The sequence below is a fragment of the Zalophus californianus genome, chromosome 7 (assembly GCF_009762305.2).
Source record: "Zalophus californianus isolate mZalCal1 chromosome 7, mZalCal1.pri.v2, whole genome shotgun sequence".
In the NCBI taxonomy this organism is placed as follows: domain Eukaryota; kingdom Metazoa; phylum Chordata; class Mammalia; order Carnivora; family Otariidae; genus Zalophus; species Zalophus californianus.
The window spans coordinates 37,180,446-37,203,131 of record NC_045601.1 but is presented as its reverse complement, the minus strand read 5'-3'; the positions used below and the strand labels follow the sequence as shown (position 1 = coordinate 37,203,131).

Below are 22,686 nucleotides of genomic sequence, written 5' to 3'. Positions count from 1 at the left end.
AGGACAGCAGTTTTGAAGTATGCTGCAGAAGATGGAAGTGGAAAATCAGAGGTAGCTTTCTCTGGGAATGGTTCAGCATTAAGGTTCACTGGAGGGAAGATGGGGTTGGAAATAGTGGCAATAAAGGATATATTATTTAATTTTGGGGGTTCCACCAAACCAGTAATACAGAGCCCTAATAACTGGAAAGTTTATTTCATGTTCCAAGATGGTTCTTTGGTGGTATATAGAGAGTTTCAAATAAAGTGGACTTGAATTAGGAAAAAAAAAAGATGGTTCTTGGAACTCCACCATTTATATCAATCAGAAGAAAGGAGAAAGAGATGAAGGTGGGAACACCCTTTTTCTATAAGGACATTACCTAATCGTTGTTCAGACTTTCTTCTTAGAACCAATTGGCCAGGCCTGAGGATCACACTGAGTTGCAAGAAAGGCCAAGAAATGTAACCATTTCTTCAAAAAACCATGGGCCCAGTAAAAAAATGAGACTCTAAGGAATAAAGAGAACATGGATATTGGGGGACCAAATAGCAGTACATATCTCAGTAAGAAAAGACTAGAACTATTTAAATGGAGAACATGCTAGTTTATAATGCTCATCATTAATCTTCAAGAATAAAAATAACTTTTTAAAATTTTGCTGGTATATTGGAATTATGTTAGCTTTACATTCCCTTGAAGAAGTTATTCTTAGTCAAAATTTTCTCAATTTTTATGTATCTTTTAACATTCATGCATAATCTGTTAACATCTTATACATGACAATGAATTGTTTTCTAAATAATGAGATTTCAACTAGCACACACATTTGCTTGCTCAAAATATTTACCTCTGTTGTTAATTATAACATATTCTTAAGTTTTAATTAAATTCTAAATTCAGTCTATTGTTAATTTTCTCCTTTGTTGCTTATTCTTCATAAGAAGAGTTATAGGAACTACATGAGGACTATGTATTAGTACATGAAAGTTGGGACGGGACCTCCACTTTGGAACACTTATGACAAGGATTTTTGGCTAAACTGAATATGTCAGTTTCTTACAGCATTGTTTCCTAGAGGCAAGGGGAACAGGAAAGGTACAATGCGTATTTTTTAATTTTAATACTAAACACAATTAAGTTGCCAGTAAGATAGTATTCTCTATAAGTACTCATTTATGTCTGCCATATGAGCTGAACTGGCAGTACATTGGTGAATAAAAATCATGACAACAGTCTTAAAAAAACACATAATTCCAATACATTGGTGAATGAAAGTCATGACACAGCCTTGCAATCTAGCCTCAGTTTGTCTCCTGTAAAACAGGCATAAAAAATTCATTGTTAGTTAGATGAGACATATTTACATGTTAACAGCCATGTTTATTAACAATCTCAACAGGGGAAAATATGAGAAGTTTACCCTTTCCACCATGTTTAAGAAAAAAAAGTTTTGGAACCAGGACAATTCAGTGTATGTATAGAGTGAGACTCAACATTAAGAAGGTGGTTATTGCAGCTGTGAAATAAGCACAAAGTCGGGACAAGGTTTAGAGCACATTTGATGCCTGGTGGATGAAAGACACGTGTATAGGTGATTTCATGCAATTCTTCTTTCCCACAGACTTTTTGCTTTAGTATGGTGTATTAGTTCCCTATTGCTGTGTAACAAATTACCCCCAAAATTAGTAGCTTTAAAATAACATATTTATTATCTCATAATTCTAATGATTCAGGAATCAAGATAAAGCTTAGTTGGGTATCTCTGCCTCAGCCTCTCTCAAAGGCTACAAAGTGTTGGCTGGGACTATAGTCATTTCAAGGCTCCCCTGAAGGAGAATGTGCATTCAACTCATTTGGCTTTTGGCTGGTCTCAAGTTCTTGCTGGCTCTGGTTAAGACATCAGCTCTTGGCCATGTGAGCCTTTTTACAGAGCCCCTCACCAGAGGGAAGACAGCTTTCTTCAAAATGAGTGATTAAAAGGGCAAGAGAAGGAGTAATCCAGATGGAAGACACTGTCTCTTTACTACCTAATTTTGAAAGTCACATTACATCACTCTTTCCGATTTCTATTCAGGGCATCACTAGGCTTAGCCTACACCCAAGAGAAGGAAATTACACAAGGGAGCAAATATCAGGAGGCAGAGAATCACTGCGAAGTATTTTAGAGGCTGCCTACCACGTCTTGTGAGGTAACCTGATAAGGAAAACACATGGACTCTTGGACAGTCCCTCAGACTTAAGGTAGAATTTGGGCTCTGCACCTTACTACATGCATGAACATGCACAAGTCTCCAGTCTCCACTGTGAAGATAAATAATTGAATGCTGATATACTGTACCATCCCTCAGTTTAGCATATATAAAATGGACACAATAATCTATAACTCTTAGGTGTGTGGTTAGGATTAAAGAGAGTAACTTGTACTTAACATATAGGAGGCATGCAGCAGAAATCCCCCTATCCCTGGTAGAAGTAACAGGTTTGTTTGTAAATTCAAGAAAAACAGCTGTTCACAGTGACTGTCCCATGAACTTCCTGGGTTCAGCATTGGTGCTTTCTTGCAGAATAACCAACATATTTATATCTTCAGAATTCAGTAAAAGTGGTGGTTATTTTGGACCACTTTCTGTCAGAAGCAGAATATTATGACCCAACTGAAAGGAGATATTTTTTCTAAGTTTTTTTTCCTCTTCCTGGTACTTGAGTTCAGCCAAGATACAGCAATTCCTCATCATTCTCAGTTAATAGACCTCTAAATGGTCTACTTTTTACTTGGCACTGACAACACAACTGGAGTGTTTTGATAATTTCTAGATGTTACATTTTAGAAGGGGGCATGGACAAATGGGAACATGTTCAGAAAATGATCAGATTGATGAGTGCATTCTAAAATCAGTCACGTGTCATATTAAAGATGAACTACCAGAAAAAGAATATTTAACTTAAGGAAGGAAAGACTTGTATATGGTAACTACCTTCAAATATTTTAAACTGTTATGTTGAAGAGAGATTATATCTATTTTTTATTGTTTGGAAAGCTAGAGCTGGGACAAATGTGTTGGGAAAAATTTCAGGTCAAGGTAAAGAAAATTTTACAGAGAGCATTAAAATGGATGGAGCTGAATTAGAATCTTATTTCTGCCTCCTACTAGCTGATCTTAAGAAATTTCATTTATCATCTCTGAGACTTGGTCTCTGAATCTGTAAATTTATAATAATGATCATATATTATGGGTCTACAATGTGCCATGTACTGAATAAGTTGCTTTGTATATAATATTAATAATGCTAAGGATGGTTCTTCTTCTTCTTTTACACATAAGGGAAGAGCTTTGTGGCAGTAGGTTTCAACCTTCTGTTGAAGAGTTTCTTCAATATTTGTTTGGTGCCTGAGACATGCTGGTGCAGAATATTTTTTTCTAAGTGAAGTTATTGCCTATGTTAGTGATCAAACCTGTCAGTATCACAATTTTATTTGGCTTATAGTCTATTAGTAGAAATTGAAAATGAGTACCTGGAGTGGGCCTTTAAAGCCATATGGCTATGTTGAAACAATATTGGGTGACTGTGTGTGTATGTGTATGTGTGTTTGTGTGTCCAATATTAGAAAACTATAAGAGCTTAGATTTTTCTTTGGTAAAGTCTTGAAAAGGTCACCTGATCTCTTTAAATATCAGAATTTTTCCTATGAAATGAGGAAACTGTTATAGGTAGTTTCTCTTCATTTCACATATCTGGAGCTCTATAAATAGACTGAAAATTACTACATGAGTTGGAAATGATAAATTAATAGGCTTCCTTAGATTTTACTTTTTACATTTACATATCATAATTTAAGTGAAATGAAATGTCACTGTTTATTCTTATTTATATTTATCAAATATAGTGTTCTGACATTCTTCAGGTTGCATAGGGTTTATTTCATCAGGACTTGAGTGGAGAACAACAACATATATTTCATTTGGCAGATACAGTGATTTCAGTAATAAGTATGACTACAAAATTTAAAATTTAAAACATTATAGATCACTTGCTATCTTAACATGGATTTTAATTTTATTCATATATTACAAAGAAGCAGTGAGGTGGAACTACATAAACGAAAGGAAAATGAGGAGAAAAAAGATTAGAAGAATCTTGATATACAGAAGGCAAAGAGATCCAACTCATTTATAATTGGAGTCCTCAGGAAAGAAAACTAAAATTTAAGAAGAAACCCCATGATTACAATTAGAATTCAAGATTTTTTTAAGAAATAAAAAATGCTTGAGTCTAAATATTAAAAAATGTGTAATGCATGTGAAAAAATGATCCAGGATGGTCAATACTAAGACATTATTGGACTTGAAAGATAAAGAAATGATCCCTTTTCAAGACTCTACCAAAGTAAAAGAAATAAAAATCACCTATAGTAAGAAGAGCATCAAACTGGCCCACATTTCCCCCACTGCAACATTCAATGTCATTCAGCTGAATAACATGTAAAAAATTTGATTTAAAAAAGTCAACCCAATGATGTCACATCCAGCCAAACTATCCTTCAAGTTGTAAAATATTATACAATAACTAACATGCAAAGATTCCCTTGAGCTTTTCAGAGAAAACTATCAGAGGGTGAAGTTCAGCCCACCAAGTGATGAATAAAGAAACTATAGCAAAAGGACTATGTGAGTACTATATATAAATGTTTAACTACAACCAAAATACATAGAAAACATTTATATAGCACTTCTTTTGTACTAACCACTGTTCTAAATTCTGGACATATTTTAACTGTAGATATTAAAAATGACTGATGAAAATGTAACTATCACATGCTTTCACAATTTACATATATGCCTCACAATTTACAGGTAAAACTTCGAGAAGGTTTGCAGTTTACCTCATGTAAGTGTGGGGATCAAATGACTTAATTTCAAACATACTGAAAGAAATCAACTATCAGAATATAAATTGATTTAACCATATAAAATTAAATATTACAAGAGATAATATTGCCTAAATTTGGGTGGAATGAGGGGAGGGTAAGGAAAAGAAATAGGATAATGCTATATTGATTGTGGTAAAAGTATGATGGACACAATTTTTAAAATACCAGTCTGAAAGTAAGACATAAAGTTATAAAAGTAATCTCTATAATAAAAATGTAAAAATATTAAGACAAAAATATATAACAAGTAAAGAAAAAAGACTACCTACTGAAAGTCTTTTAAAAAACCATAAAAACAGAAAATACAACAAAAATAGAGTCAGAACTAAGGGAAGACATAGGTTCATATGTATAAATATGGCTTAAAAGAAAAGACAAAGATCTAAAAGAAAAAGATTTTCAGATTGAGTCACAAAGTAAAACCTAACACTGTACCAAGTACATGAGATACACCTAAATCCTAAATGAAAGGTAGAAAATGTATATAAGTTTACCATGATTATCAGGCAAATGTTAATAAATAAAAGCAAAGATTTTATGCTATCAAAAATGGCAGCATAACTTGTTACAGGACAATCTTTGTTTTGAGAATAGCTAAGAAGCAAGAATCACACACACACACACACACACACACACACACACACACACACACACAGAATCTGTTTTGAGACACTGGAGAGCGAGGTATAAAGATGTCAGAGAGGATCAAAGATATCAGACAAAAGGTGAGAAACTGAACAAAGTCTCCAGGAGTCCTTTGAGAATGTGGAAAAAAATTTGGATTTCGGGACCTTCTAAAGAGAGAGATCTCATATATAATCCAAGCTTTCAGATGAGATTCCCACTGGGCTATACTCTAAGAGTAAAGGAGAAACAGAAATAGACCAACCTTCCTAAAGAATGAGGCCCAATCTAGAAAAGGTTCAATTCCTGATTAGATTAAAGTGATCTGCCTTCAGCCTATTTGCCTAAAACAAAATGAATCCTCCCCTGAGCAGGGTAACATCATCTAGAACTTCAAATTATCCCTATATAACTTTTCATTTATTTATTTATTTTTTTTTATATTTTTATAGTCTTGAGGTCTTTTACTTATTTATTTATTTTACACTTACCGTGCCATGAATTCATAGGGAATAGGTTCCAGGAGCTCAGGTGCCTCCCTGTCCTTCGGTCGTCACAAAGTGTGCTTCTCCAGATGGAGGAGGCTGGCGCTTCAGTTGAACCCAAGTACCTTTCTTTTTGGCTTCCTTTTTTTTCTGATCATTTTCCTTCACATGTTTTCAGGAAGCTATCTTGGCTCTTTGAGTGCTTGATATGCTCAATACATAAATTCTCTGGGCAGGAAACTTGCCCTTAACTTGTTTGTTTATAGCAATGCCAACAGCATGGGGGGTAATATTGTAGACTCTTCCAGTTTTGCCATGGTAACATTTGTGGGGCTTTCCTTTTTAAACAGTGCCCATCCCCTTGATGTCTACAATATCACCTTTCTGGTAGATTTGCATGTACGTGGCCAAAGGAACAACTCCATGTTTTCTAAAAGGCTCAAAGAACATATATCAGGTGCCTCTCCTCTTTCCATCTGTGTTGGTCATTTTAGAGAATTACTGGAAGATGAAGGTTCTGGCTGAAAAAGCCCTATAACTTTTCATTTAAAATGTTACTACTTTAGTGAAAAAATTACCAGGCAGATATGGAGACAGACCACATGACAAAAAAGACAAGAGGAGAAACAACTAATAGAAACAATGCCACAAGCACAGATATTTAAGTTACTAGATGCAAATATGGATTGACTGTGCACTTCTGACTAGGATGTAAAAGATCATGTCAAACCTAAACACTCACAATTTACAACTAAGAGAAAAAGAGAAATTACAAAAAAATGATTTTGAAAAAGCACCCTATAGCTATGGAAGCTATGAGGATTAAATGGTCCTAAGTTATATAGAGAGGAAAAACGTTCAGGGGTGAGTAGATAAATAGCGCTCAGTTTGTTTGTTTGTTTGTTTTATATGGGGGAATTACCAGTTCTTGATGTGAGCCGAAGTGTGTAGCTTGCTCAGACAGAGAGCAACAGTGAAAAGGAGAAACTAGTGTAGCAGATAGCAATCTCTTGGCGGGTAGGGAGACAAAATTAAAGGCTTGAGGTCTACAGATACATAACCATTATCCACAAAAGACTTTTGCTATATTCTAAGACTACATAAAAGGCTGAAATCTAAACTAAAAAGTTTTGAAAGTGAAATCTATTGCAGTCTCATACTTAGGAAACAAAGACCTAAAAACAGAAAAGGCAAGAAATGAAAGCCATAGAAGATGTGGTGTATTGACACTGAGGATCAACAACCCTTTTTACTAACCAATGCTGAGTATTCCAAAAAGTTGAGAAACCAGACCTCTGGCAGACCGTTACTGCTGGGATAAAATGATTGGATGAATGTATTTGAGAAGTAGGTTGTTTATACAATCTGGGAAAAAAATGTCCTCACATATTGTTTAGTAGTTACCAAGGGAAAAATGATATTTATACAGTGAAGAAACCTGACTTTGCCTTAACAAAGTGACTAAAGTTAACATCATCAGCAACAGGGCAAAAGAATATTGTGTGCCTCTAGAAATGATATGCTAAGAAGGTCACAGCATCACTTATATAGATAGTATTCCTTCCAGGATAGTCATAATCTGAATCTCATCATGGAAAAAACATAATCAACAACCTAAATTGATGGACTTTGCATGAAACATCTGACATATATTCTTTATAAAAGTCACTTCATGAGAGAGAAAGTGTTGTGTCAGTTCCAGCCTATTGGTAGTGATGTTCTTGGCTAGGCATGCCTGAGACTCTCACCCAGGGTTCAGTATTCACCTGTAGTGAGCCCCACATAGATTCTCCCCAACACTACCAAGACCAATGTTGTGGCTGCACTGGCCCTTATGGTTCTTATTATGATGACAGGACACACCTCAGCAAAACTACCAGGGAACTTTGAAAAATAAGATTTTTTACTAACAGGTGCTGGAAGATACACAGCAAGCCTGAGGGCCACACAGTGAGGTCACAGGTGGAGAGAGAGGGAAGGAGCATGGACCAGGGGTTCTGCTTTTATTAGGGTCTGAGGATGGAGTGCTTAGAGTCCTAGGGGTTCTCTCTTTATTGGTGAATTTAGAGCATTAAGAATGGAAATTAAGTCCCAGGAAGGGAAAAGTGGGGTCACTTAAGTGGTCAGCGATCTACATTATCAGGACTTTCTCAAAAGGGAACTTCATGGGGAGGGGTGACCTGGTTCCTTATCTAATTGTTTTACGAGTAGCTGTGCCATACAGCCGGGCAATAGTTCATTCAGAATGAATGTCTTTGAAATGGATGTCTCAGCAATCAAAAGCTTACTGTCAGACATTTACATGACCATCAAAAGCTTACTGTCAGGCACTTACATGACCATCAAAAGCTTAGTGTCAGGCACTTACATGACAATCAAAAAGCTTACTGTTAGGCACTTGCACTACACAAAGAAAGACTGAGAAACTTTTAAATTAAAAGAGATTAAAGACATATGACAAGTAAATGGATGCCTGATTCTGCATTGATACTTGATCAGAAAAATAAATTCTATAAAGGACAACACTGGTACAATAGGTGAAATAGTTCTGTATTCATGTTTAATTTTTCTGAACTTAATAGTTGTGCCATGTTTCATGCAAAAAAATGTCCTTTTTCTTAAGAAACATACACTGAAGTATTTTGGAGTGAAGGGTCATGATTTGACACTCTCAAATATTTCAGCTGATATGTAACGGGTGTATATTGTGGGTGTGCAGAAAAGGAGGTGTGGCAAAAAATGACAAATTGTCACGCTAGGTGAGTGTGCATGGGAGTTCATTGTACTATTCTTGAAATTTTCTTGCAGTTTAAATATTTTTTTAATAAAAGTTTTTAAAAAAAACAGAGAGAGAGAAAGCTTTGGAGGACTATGTTATAAGAATAGAAGCAAACCAGAGCTGGCCTTAGTCCTGCCATTTAGGTGAGATTATGTTCATTTTGGTGACCCAGCTCATCACTGATTGGAGAATAGTGATCGTCTAATGCACCTGCACTATAAGAGATATTAAAAGTAATCTTCAGGCAGCAGGACGATGATAATAAAAATTTGGATCTACTTAAAGAAATACAGAGTGCTAGAAATGAAATAAAGGATGGTAAAATCGTTTTTTTCTTATTTTTAATTCCTGCAAAACTCAATTAACTCTGAGTTCTAAGATAGGGGCTGGCAGACTTTTTAATAACAAATACTTTTCAGCTTTGGGGGGCAAATTAACATTGTTGCACTGACTCAATTCTACCCATGTAGTCCTTCAAAAGCCATAGAAAACATGTAAAAAATAGGTGTGGTTTGTTCCAACAAAACTTCACCCTTTCATCAACATAGTCTGTATTTTGTCATATTGATCTTTTTGTGTCTTCCCTAAGGTGCCAGACTCCCTCATTCCTCTGCATAGCAGCTCTTACTGATCTGCTTTTCTGGTATATATTACCTACCCAGACTATTCACCTTTGGAACCTTTATCTATTCTTCAAGACTCAATTCAGATGTCACCTCTTTTAAGAAACTTTTTTTCCAAAATTTTTATTCCTAACAGGAGAATAGGTTTCCTTGTCTGTATGATTCCACAGGAACTTATACCTCTTGGCTGTACCTCTGACTTGATTTGTAATACCTTGGAAGGTATTTAATATCCCTAAATCTCAGTATTCTCATCTATAGGATAATAATAATACCTAAATTACAAGGCTGTTCTGAGAATGCCTGTGCATTACTTAACAAAAAGACTGGGCCAGAGAAAGCATTTAAACCATATGAAATGATGTATAATAATATTGTGATGATGATAGTTACTCCTTTGTCATACTACTTAGTGATGGATAATATTGGCCAGAGGTAAATTTTATTTTGTTTTGCAATACTTTTATAAAATATGCTTCATTAGCAACTGTGTAAAGGAAAGTTATGATAATGTGATTAGGTATATTTGGATTTTTTTGTTATTTTAATAGCAATAAAATCTACTAAATCAGAAGAACATGTCTTACTCAGTAAGATATATGAAGAGGCAGGTAAGATAAGGAAGGATAAATGTTATGGTCCGTGTAATTTCTCAACCACCAAAGTGAAGTAAGCCAAGAACATAGCTGGAAGGGGCCCAAGTGAAGCAGGGTCCAAATGAGCTTGTCAGCTCTAAACCCTGATTGCACTAGACACAAGGTCCTGTTCACACCAAAGAGCACAGCAAATAGTGATGGACAGCATATGCCTGACTAATACCATCTCAAGAGAGCAACCATATTAAAGTTTGGAAGGGATATTGAATAGAAGTGATGAGAGTCAAGTGGTGAATAAAAATGAACAACAAAATGCATGCTTTGGAATATCTTGGGTGTGTCATGTGTCTATACATTCTTTAGTTGGTATTTTTAAGACCTGCATAAATAAAATGAATACAGAGGCACATGTTGTCTCATGTCTTGGTAGCTCTCCTTAAAAAAATAAAAAATACCCTAATTATGTTATCATGAAAAACAAGATAAAAGCATATTTTTTCTCCTTTCTTCTCAACAAATTTAAAAAGTAATTGTATACAATAGTATGCATATTGGGCCTATAAATGTATGTAAATAAATGTAATGTTGGGCCTATAACATACTAAAATGTAACATATTTGCCAGGAATAACACTAAGGAGGCAGATAGGAACAAAGCTGAATTGGATTTAACTATGTAATATTGGGTTTGTAATATTAACTGATGTAATATGTAACATTAATAGATGTAACAATAATACCACAAAAGAAGGGGAAATAGTATAGTTATATAAGAGTTACATATTTCTATATCTCACTGGAATCAAGCCAGTATAAAGCTAAAGCTGATTCTGTAAGTCAAAATATATATGGTAAGCCCTATAACAACCATTAATATATGTTATATGTGTATTTATATGTATAGGTAGATAGATAGATGATAGATAGATGATAGATGATAGATAGATAGATAGATAGAGTAAAAAATCATCAAATAAGTTTAAATGTTTCATTGGAAAATAATACAAAAGAAAGCAGTAAAGTAGAAATAGGGAACAAAAAGACATGAGACACATAGAAAACCAAAAGTACAGTGGCAGATGTAAATCCAACTGTATCAATAATAACATTAAGTGTGAATGGAGTAAACAATCAAATAAAATGCAGAGACTGTCAGAATGAATTTTTTTAAAAAACCTGATCTAACTATATACTGTCTATAGGAGATACTTCAGACATAAATATTTATAGCAGCATTATTTATAATAGTCAAATGGTGGAAACAACTCACATAACTATTAACTGACAATGGATAAGTAAAATGTTCCCTGTCCATAAAATGGGATATTATTAAGCATGAAAGTGAATGAAGCAGGGGGTGCCTGGGTGGCTCAGTCAGTTAAGGATCCAACTCTTGGTTTTGGCTCAGGTCACGATCTCCAGGTCCTGAGAAGGAACCCCGAGTGGGGCTCCATGCTCGGTGTGGAGTCTGCTTATTTCCCTCCCTCTGCTCCTCCCCCGCCACTTTCTCTCTTTTTCTCTCTAGAATAAAAAAAATAAAATTTTTAAAAGAAAATGAATGAAGTAATGATTTGTGCTACAACATGAATGAAACTTAAAAACATTATGCTAAGTGAAAGAAGCCAGTCACAAAAGACCACATATTGTATATGTCTACTTATATGAAATATCCAGGACAAGGAAATCTAAAGAGACAGAAAGTAGACTAGTGATTGCTTAGGAATGAGAGTGAGGTGGAGAGATAGGGGATGGTATTTAAAGGGTACAGCGTTTCTTTTTGATATGATGAGTATGTTCTCAAGTTGACTGTGGTGATGATTGCATATATCTGTGAATGGATATACTAAAAACCATTCAATTGTACACTTTGGGTAAATTATATGGTATGTGAATTATATTTTAACAAAGCTATTTTTAAAAAATAATAGAAGGAGGTACAGAAAAGTGAATGACTAAAATTGAGAAATTCAAGAAAAGAACACCATTAAACCTAATACAGAACATTATTTTGGCCAGAACTAAGAAATCTTTCATAGTTTCTTTCTGAGAAAGAACAAGAAATAGTATCAGAACTCCACTGTAAAAAAAATACAATCCATTGTGTGCATTTTTGAAAAAAGATTTTACTTATTTATTTGAGAGAGAGCAAGAGTGAGAAGGGGCAAAGGGAGAGGGAGAAAGAATCTGAAGCAGACTCCACACTGAGTGTGGAGCCCCACTCAAGGCTCGACCCCACAACTGCGACATCATGGCCTCAGCCAAAACCAAGAGTTGGGCACTCAATTGACTGAGACACCCAGGTGCCCCTCCACTGTGTACATTTTGTTATTAAATTCATAGGGCTAAAAATAAACTTAAAAGCACAATGACAATACACAATATTTCTTAGGCATATTTATATAGAGAGTAAAAGTAGAAGAAAGTTTGGGGGGCATAGTTCATGTTGAGGAATTTCCTTTCCTAGGCCTTCCAGGTTCAAGTCTAGGCACATCCAGAGTAAGACTGCTTGCTTTTCTCTACTCAATCACTATTTTTCCCAAAGAGAACAGGAGGTAGTTATCTGATTAATGACTGAGGAGAAATATTGATACTTGCTCTGCTCCAACTCTCCCTTCTTCCTCTTGAGATCTGCCTGTGTCAGAAAGAAGGACCATTTGCTCCCCTTCACGTGGTAAGTTGGCTCTGTTTTTTTGTCAGAAATTCTAGTTTGGGGGGGAGTGCTAGAATGTCATATGGCCAGATAAAAAAGCATCTGCTTCTGTCCGATTTCTGTTTGCCTTTTACTTGGTTCTGAACTCCGCTGGGGGGAAAGGATGTTGCCTACTGAACCCCCTCAAAACCCAGCAGTTAAAAACAGAGTAACTTGCTTTTCAGCAGCATGAACCTGCCAGTTTAGTATTCTCAGGAGAGTCAGAGTTTTCTCCACATTGCAGTCATTAACACCAGAAAACATGAGACTCACCTTCCTTATTAAAACTGACAAAGAAACAATCAAACCAGCATTTACCTCTTCAAAAAGGAAATGAGGAGAGAGAACATGATCAGGGCAATGGGGTCCCAGGGTCTTCAACTCCACTTGCAACATTTAATTCATTAAGCTCCTTATTACATATATTGATGTTTATTATGCCATCTTCATATATATATATATCAGAAATATATATAGATGCTTATTATGCAATTCCTGATATATTATCATGCCATTCCTGATATATTATGCAATTCCTGATATATATGTCTGAAATATGTTCTAATATTTTTTAAAGGAAAGAAAGGGTGTAACTGAACTCAAGACATGGAGTGCTATTACAGAAGGGGAAAATTGGAGGACTTTAAGATCTTTAAAGTGCACTATTTCTGCTTGCAACTTTTTCTGAAAGAAACATTTCATGGACCTACAATATAGCAAGCCACTGTTTGCAAATGCTTGAAAAGTATATGTAAACATTTATAGAAACAATTGAGCAGAAAAGAATTTCAAGCCCACGTGGTGACAATGTCTTAGCTTTGTGTATTGAAGCTAAACCCAAAACCTCTATTCTGCTTCAAGTTTCATGTATTGTCACATGCAACAAATTAGAAAGCTGTTTAAAATAATTCCCATTATGTTTAAGATTATTCTTTCATTGTGAGAAAGCTTGCAGAGGACATTCATGTATACTTACTTTAAGACAAGTAGAATTGTCAACCACAAAGGACATAGAAAGAAGCAGTAAAAACTATGCATTACTGCCAACATATTGTCTAAGTCGGAGCTTCTCAAGGCTGTCTTTGGTAAAGGCCAGTCATTACATTTTAAACCTTTTTTAAAATTTTTTAAAAAGATTTTATTTATTTATTTGACAGAGACACAGCGAGAGAGGAAACACAAGCAGGGGGAGTGGGAGAGGGAGAAGCAGGCTTCCCGCCAAAGAAGGGAGCCCGGATGCGGGGGCTCCATCCTAGAATCCTGAGACCATGACCTGAGCGGAAAGCAGACACCCAACATCTGAGCCACCCAGGCGCCCCTAAATTTTAAACATTTAAAAAATTTTCAGTTTTAAACATTACAATTTTTTTAATGTATCTTTTTGACTTTTAAAAATATATAATTAAAAGTAGTTTCTAAAAATATCAAATAGAAAATGCGCAGATACAAACCCAAATCTATAATTCATCAGTTCAACAGGAACAAAATTATTCCTTCCGATTGTGTAGACATTTCTAAATGCTTACTCTTTCATTCTGTACCTGTCTCACGGATCCGTGAACCATGGACCAGCACCGGCCTACCGGACCACTCTTTGAGTACCACTGATTGAAGCCACTTTTTACTTTTTTCCTATATTTATTTTTTGCCTTGACAGTAGTATACAAATATGCTTAATCTTGAGTTTAACCTGTTTTGACCTTTGTGTTTCTTCCTTTAAAGTATTTCAGCCTGTTTTTTCTTTTCCAGTTTTGTGTTATGCTCTGAACTTTTTTTTTTCTCCTTCTCTCTCTTGTCTTAACACATGCCTTTCATATCAGATTTCAAAAGAAAATGGCACCTCTCTCTTTCCTTCTCTTGATAGGTAATAGCATCCCTGAGATCAAACTGATCTAACAAGCAATATTCACAGATGACCTGTTTCCCTCAATTTCTACTCCTTTCTCCCTCTCCCTCTTTTCTTTCCTTAACAAATAGTAATTGAATGTCTACTCTGTACCAGGAACTACAGATCCATTGATAAGACACCAGGTCCCTCTCCTCATGGTGCTCAGTGTCTACTAGGAAAGCACTAGTTGAGCAAATAATTTATTACTTAGAACAGGGATAAGTTCTACAAAGGAGAAATAGAGGCTACTTTGACAGAGTTAACATGCATGATGGGACTTGACAACCTATATAATTCTAGAAGACAAAAGGTTAGATTTATTTTTAAGAAATGAATTATGTTTATATGAACCATCTTTAAAATGAAACTATATCTTTTCAAAATGACATTTTTAATTTTAAAAGTCTGAAATGAATGATTTCTTAAAAGTAATTTCAATTGACTCAGCTTAAGGAGCTGAGAACAGTAATCTAATTATCAAAAAAAGATCTCTTAGCCCAAAGGATTTTAAAAATCAGATTACAACCTGATTTATACTCAAATACACTAATATTTTTTTCTTGGTATTTTTCAAAGATAAATAAATATCTATAACTATTTTAGTTTCAGTAATATGACCTTCCCAACTCAATTCACCTATTACTGGTAAATTAAAAAATATCTCTTGTTGAGAATTACAATAATTAAACATATTGTCAATATTTACTTTTTTTTATGCTTCAATTTAGTTTGCTGGTCTGAAATTTTTGCAACTTAGTTCTTTCTTTAAAGTCATTCTCTCACAAAAATGTCAACTCTAAACTTTCACTCATCTATGTTGATAAGGAAAACAAGGATGATTTTATCCAGATATAAAGCAAATGTCTTACATTATCTAATTATTCCAACATGTAATATTTCATAAATGTAGGGTGCCTGGGTGGCTCAGATGGTTAAGCATCTGCCTTCGGCTCAGGTCATGATCCCAGGGTCCTGGGATCGAGTCCCGCATCGGGCTCCCTGCTCCTTGGGAGCCTGCTTCTCCCTCTGCTTCTCTCTCTCTCTCTCCCCCCCTTTGTCTCTCATGAATAAGTAAATAAAATCTTTAAAAAAAATTTCATAAATGTAGCCTTTCTTAAATTTTTATCAAATTATTCCTGCTCTTCCTCTCTTTTTAAAGAAGTAGTAAAATTTCGAAATAATTTCGATGATTGATAAGAAGAGAACAAGAATATTATCTATATAAGCACTGAAGAATCATCAGTAAATAATAGTACAAATGAAGGAAGTGATTTCTCTACTGGTATTGAAAATGACCATCTTGGAAAACTTCGTAGTTTCTCCTGATTATATCAGCAAGTTAGAGAAACAATAATTAGCGGCATAGAATGATGATGGCAAGAATCCCAACTGCTTCACTATCTCCAGCTTGGTGTGGTAGTGATGAATCTACGCATCATTTTGAGGTACTTTATCCAGAAATACAAATAAATATATTCTTCAGAAAACTAACAAGTGTGTTTTATATGAGATTCCTAACACCCAATAAGAAGCAAAAGGTAAATTTCTGTATCTATTTTCGTAAAAAAAATATAGGTATATTTATAAATCAGGCTTCTGAAGTGTTTTAAAATTCTTTTTTTTTTAAAGATTTTATTTATTTATTTGACAGAGAGAGAGATAACGAGAGCAGGAACACAAGCAGCAGGAGTGGGAGAGGGAGAAGCAGGCTTCCCGCTGAGCATGGACCCTGATGTGGGGCTCGATCCCAGAGCCCTGGGATCATGACCTGAGCTGAAGGCAGATGCTTAACAACTGAGCCACCCAGGAGCCCCTGAGGTGTTTTAAAATTCTAAGTTCAAATAAATGCGACTCAAGTTTTTAAAATTACTCATTAAAAAATCAAATTTTCTGTTGCATCTTATGGATACAATCTTGGATTGCCAGAAAGTTATAGTTTGATGCTGGATCAGTTTGGAAAAATAAAACTTCCTTTTATTGCAGAAGTATAGAAAATAAACTCCTGAAAACAGTCAACAGAAGCTGATTTCTTTACTACCATCTGTGCTGACAACAACCATATAGTCCACCTCTCAGTCAATCAATTTAACTATTTGTTCAGTAGTAAGTGTTCTGGAACTATAGTCCTGAGAACATGGCTATTAACCTTATTGATACTTATGTCTACACTTTCTTTGACAGATATATCTTAAACAGTATCTCCAAGTTTGTAAGAATGCCTTTTTTAATCTCCTAGGAGTTCAGAGCAATGCCAGGAAAATCTGAAAGAATGGAGTGTTTCTATAGCTAAGGAAATATATTTTCCATCATGACTTTGCTGTAATTTTGCTACATGTTGCACATAGGAAGTGTCCTCAGATGAACTAGTGAAGGGGCTTATTTATGTATGTATTTTAAGCTACTGTGTCATTAGCTTTTATACAAATGGGATGTGTTTAAACAGTGAAAATATAGTTTAAAACTCACATTGGCAATAAGGAATTAAATTTTTGAGTGAAATTTTAAAAATAAAATTTTGTACTGTAGTACAACATGTTATATGTAATTATCTTTATTCTCCTTGCATTCACTTTTCATACTCATGGGATTTCATCTGTGATCTTTTTGTCAGGTGTCTCATGTGCCTACTGACTTCTTGTTTCCAGCCATCTCTCTGGTTTCAGTTTTTCTCAACTATATAACCTGTAATAAATAAATATATATATATATATTTTAATATCTTGAACTGCACCACTGTAAGCTTACCTGCAGACCTAAGGAGATCCCCTATTAACGTATATAGTCAGCTGGCTCTGCAGATACTGAGTATGATTCTGGACACTTCAGACATCACTCCATGTGTCTCCAGCAGAATGCGAGGCAGCATGACTGATCCACAGGTGAGTAGCATTGGCTCTTCTAGGAACAGTACATCAGAGTTTTCACAAAAGCATAGCTTAAAGGAGAAACAAACATACAGAGCCTGGAAAAAGTTGGGACCAGAGCCATCATGATGCCATGGTTAGCCAATTCCATAGGCACATCTGGTAAGAAATTGTAGTCCATGAACCCTGTAAAACTGTAAATGTGGCCTGTTGAGCATAAGGGCCCTTTATATCTGACATTATATTGACCAGGCTCTTGCTATTCCCTCCAGAGAGGCCCTTCACCCTGCTCTGTAAACAGAGAAGGAAATCAGAGGCCCGCTCTTGCATGCAGGCGGTCAGCAGCTCACCCTGAACTTGCTTCAGCCAGAGCACACTCAGGCGTCATGGTCAGTGGATATCTTGGAGCTTCAAAGGTGAGTCCACTGCTCAAAAGGAGACATTTCGATGACCCAGGATTCCTGGCAGATTTTATTTCAGTTGCTGGAAAGTTCTCAAAAAAGCTCAAAAGCCCTCCAGCTGCCCAGAGAGTCTGAAATGCATGCAGTGGGTCTCCCAGACAAAGCTTTAGAAAGCTGCTAGCACCACAGATCCAACACAGCCTCTTCATCTTGATTTCACTAGAACAGATGTTATCTGCAAGCAATTAACATACTTGTCATCACCAGTGAAACAGATACAGAATTCTTCAGGGTTTTTTTTTTTTAATGCACCCTAAAGAAAAGTGTTTGTACATAAAACAAAATGTTCACATTAGTATTAAAATAGTATTCAGTGAAGAAAGTTGCATGTGTCAATTTTTCAGTTTTTTAAATTTTTTTGTAGAAAAGACTGCAATAATTTTTAGAAAACTGTGAGGGAATAAATGTCACCAGCAATATAAATATTTGTGGCAACTCCCTATTTGATTAAAGCAGTATCTATTTGTGATTATTTTGTATCTTCATATCTTGGCTGATAAAATTTGCCATTTGGTGCATTTTCTTCTACTTTAAATTTTTCAAAGTTGATTGATTTTATAGATTTCTATGGGAAATAATAGGATTTGCTTTATAATAATAATTCAAATGTCAAAAAGTAAGATAATGATCAAAATATGACCCTTAAGATTGGTACAAGTGAAAAGTTTGGTAAAATTCAATGCATAATTATCCTAGGTAATAAAAACAAAAACAAAAATAAAACAGAAATCTTAAGCTTGAGTTGTTCCAAAGGAAAAAAAAAACCCACATAGCATAATACCTTTGTATTATATAATTATACTCTTGACATCAACTCAATTTCTTATAGGCTAGCTCCGTAACACGACAGTCCTGAATTATCTTTCCTCATAAAATTCATAGTTTTCATTCAACATTCATACCCTCACATATTTTTAATTAGTGAAAACTGAAAGGCTTGATTTCTAGCATTTCAACTTCTGATCATAAATTTTTCTGCAGAGGTTAAATTCATTTTTCTTTTCTTTTTTTTTTCCTTTTAAGAAATTTTGTAAAATTTAACGGCAATGTTTCTGTCATACTGACAGTTTAACTAGTTTGAAAATACAGACATATCTCCTAAGCAATGCTATGACTGATACATTCATTCTGAACAGAGGTACTTATAGTATATGAAGTGAAATGAATATTCACTGCTACTAACTGTGAAGCAGATGTGGGGTAGTAGAAGATCACTGAATTAGTGTCTAATTTCCTGGTTCACTCTCACAGGTCTGCAATTTACTGATGGGTAATCTTGAACATGGCTTAACATTCTTATCTAGAAAATGACAATCTTCTTAACTGATTTACCATGAATTAATATAATTTATATAAAAACACTTTATAATTATGGCATATTATATAAATGAAAATAACACTTTAATCGTAAAATATTTTACAAAATATATACTCAATAAATACCTGATGTAGAGTATTGCCAACTCTATTGGGTGATGCTAGCTAAAGTGCTCCATTGGTTCTTGATGCTTCCTCTCCAACAGGAAGTGTTTACTTGAACTTTACTATTAGATAAATTGGTTGTTTAATTGTCTACTGGTAATCTCTCCTGTATCATTCAGTTGGTTGCTCACACTCTTCTCCCAATATTTTCTTTCTCTATCTCTGGACAAGGCCTCATGTCCTTAAGTCCTGCTCAAGTCTTGCTCGTCCTTGGTGCTCAGTGTTTGTCAGAAAGTCAAATCCTTTAGTTTGTAATTTCCACAGCCCTCATTAGGTATTTTACTGCCTAAGACAAAGCTACCATATATTTTAACATCTTTTACTGATTTCCATTTACATTAGTTATATCAGAATCCCCTTGTGGTTTCTCATTCTTCTGCATAGTCTCAACATCTATTAAACTTCCCAGTAAGAAACAATTACTTAAATGTCTACTAATATTAATGATTTGAAATCTCTAAAATCAGAACCTGGATATTATGGATGAGCTTTTGTCCAAGTGACAACACATCCACTTTTAGACCAATCCTTTAGCAACAAAGGCAAAACAACCAATGAAATAATCAGGGTACTATGATGGAGATGAGCAGGTATAGGAGAGTCTAGAGAGCACTTTAGTAGAGTCTAAAAGTGACAATATAAGTTGAAATGTGAAGGAGGAGAAGCAGCCTGTCAGACCAAGGGCAAGGCAAAAGAACAGAAGGTTCAAAATCCATTAGTGGAAAAGAACTTGACCTATTCTAACAGTTTTCCAAGGCCTGTGTGGGTAAATAAAGCACAGGGAAAGGAGGAGAAAAGTCATGGGATAATGTAGGATAATAATGGCAGTTTTGTCCCCTAACATTTATTTTTTCTCTACATTTTTTATTGTTATGTTAATCACCATACATTACATCATTAGTTTTTGATGTAGTGTTCCAAGATTCATTGTTTGTGCATAACACCCAGTGCTCTATGCAGAACGTGCCCTCTTTAATACCCATCACCAGGCTAACCCATCCCCCCAACCCCCTCCCCTCTAGAACCCTCAGTTTTTTTCTCAGAGTCCATTGTCTCTCATGGTTCATCTCCCCCTCTGATTTACCCCCCTTCATTCTTCCCCTCCTGCTATCTTCTTTTTTTTTCTTAACATATATTGCATTGTTTCAGAGGTACAGATCTTTGATTCAACACTAACATTTATTGTGCGCTTTCTTTTCTTTTTAATTTTTTTCAAAGATTTTTATTTCTTTGACAGAGAGAGAGAGAGAGCACAAGCAGGGGGAGCGGCAGGCAGAGGAAGAGGAGGAGGGAGAAGCAGGCTCCCCATGGAGCAGGGAGTCCTATGCGGGACTCAATCCCAGGACCCCGGGATCATGACCTGACCCGAAGGAAGATGCTTAACGCACTGAGCCACCCAAGTGCCCCTATTGTGTGGTTTCTATTGCCAGATACAGTGCAGCTTATCTCACTTGATCCTGGGTAAAATTCTAGGAGGTAAATGTTATTATCAACATTTTACAGATGAAAAAACTGATGCTTAAAAAGTTTAAATAGGTAGGGACTCCAATCACAGAATGAATTATAGGATGCGTTAAAGAATTCAACCTTTGTCTTAGTACAATAGGAAGCCATTGAAAGATTTTAGTTCACAGAATGATGTGATTCATTTCTGTTAACATAAAAATTTACCCTGAATGACAGGCAAACATGGATTGCTTAATTTCTCTCTCTTCCGTTCACTTCTGGTTTGTTTTGTGCCCATTGGATTCTGAGCCACTTTGGAAGAGTGGAGAGTTAATCTTATTTATTATTTTATGTTCAGCGTTTAGCATGGTATTTAACATATTTTGAATGCTCATTTAATATTGATTGAGTGAACGGCTGTACTTGATACTTGCTGATTTCCACTTACTTGTATTCTGATTTGGGTTTCTGATATTAAAAGTTATATTAGTTCCTATTTTTTGAGTCTCATAACTAATCCAATGGCCATTTACCTTACCTAAGATTTTGATGTGTGGTCAATTGCATACAGTAACAGATGTATATTGTTCCTTTTTGGATTTATTACAATGGCTGTGACAAATTCCACAATGGCTGGGGAAGGGTGGACATGGGGCTATAGCCAGAGGGGTCAGATAAGAGGTTACAGAGGTGAAATGGGTAAGAACCATCAAGGCAGAGTCTAGAGCAGTACGGAAAAACTACATCTCTCAGTTTCTTTAAGCACTGCAAAGACCCATTCCACCTGAGGATACCATTCTGTCTTGCTTTGCTCTGAGGTGTCTGAGTTTTTTGCTCCCTCCGAGTCAGTAATTCTTCAATCATAATGGTAATTATATATGTTTTATTGGATATAATGAACTAACTGAGGATCTTAGTACTGACAGAGAAGTAAAGCTCGTAAATTAGAATTTAATCCTTTTTATGGGATTATAGGATTATATCCACTTTGGGGGAAAAAGGCAAAAATTCTAGTTCTTTTTGTTATTATAGGACTCACCAAAATATTAAAAAGTTTGGTTATTTTTTGATTTGTAAAAGGCAATACTAGATCTAGCAATTGCTCAATATGAATCAGAATAGGTAGAGTTTGTTGTTATAACAAATTAACCCCAACTCTCAGTGCTTTATCATATACTCACTCACATAGGCAGAGATTTGGTCTGTGTAGTATCCCAGGATTATAGAGGCTCCATCATTTTGAGGTAGCACCTTCTGAAACTCGTAGCATCTTTAATTGTTGGGGACGGGGGAAGATATGTAGGAGAATCATTGGTGGGATTTTCAGTTCCTTAATCTGGAAGTTACTCGTATACCTTCCACTGTCATTTTATTGTCCAAGCTTGGTCACATGCTTGTGATGAACTGCAAGAAATATGAACAAGTAGGTGAAATTCAGTTGAGCATCAGATCTTCTGTAATGCTCCTCAAACACCACTTTAAGAAGGGTAACAAGCCTGAGATTTTTAGTTGATAATAGAGGGATCATATTACTCTTTCAAGTATGTACTCTCAGATTTTCTTCTGCTGTTCTTTAGAGTCAGGGTATACCGATTATTACACAGTCACTGGATGCACCAGATGTGTTTCCATAGTTCCCCTTCATGTAGGATATTAAATAAATAGATGCCATTTCTAATTAGAAACTTCCATTTCTTCCTACTTAATATAAAATGTATCAAATCATTTCCAAATTAGATTTTTTTCTGTTTATGTTTCTCATGGTTTTGTAGTAAGGTTCTCTAAGAGGGATAGTCTTAAAGCTTTTGCTTGTCCCAAGTATACTGTTCATATGCTGA

The 22,686-nt window shown here is 35.3% G+C and overlaps 1 pseudogene; it reads right to left on the bottom strand.

Moving 5' to 3' along the window:
• Positions 1-6,023: 6,023 nt before the first annotated feature.
• On the bottom strand, positions 6,024-6,510 carry LOC113927862 (annotated as a pseudogene).
• Positions 6,511-22,686: the final 16,176 nt, after the last annotated feature.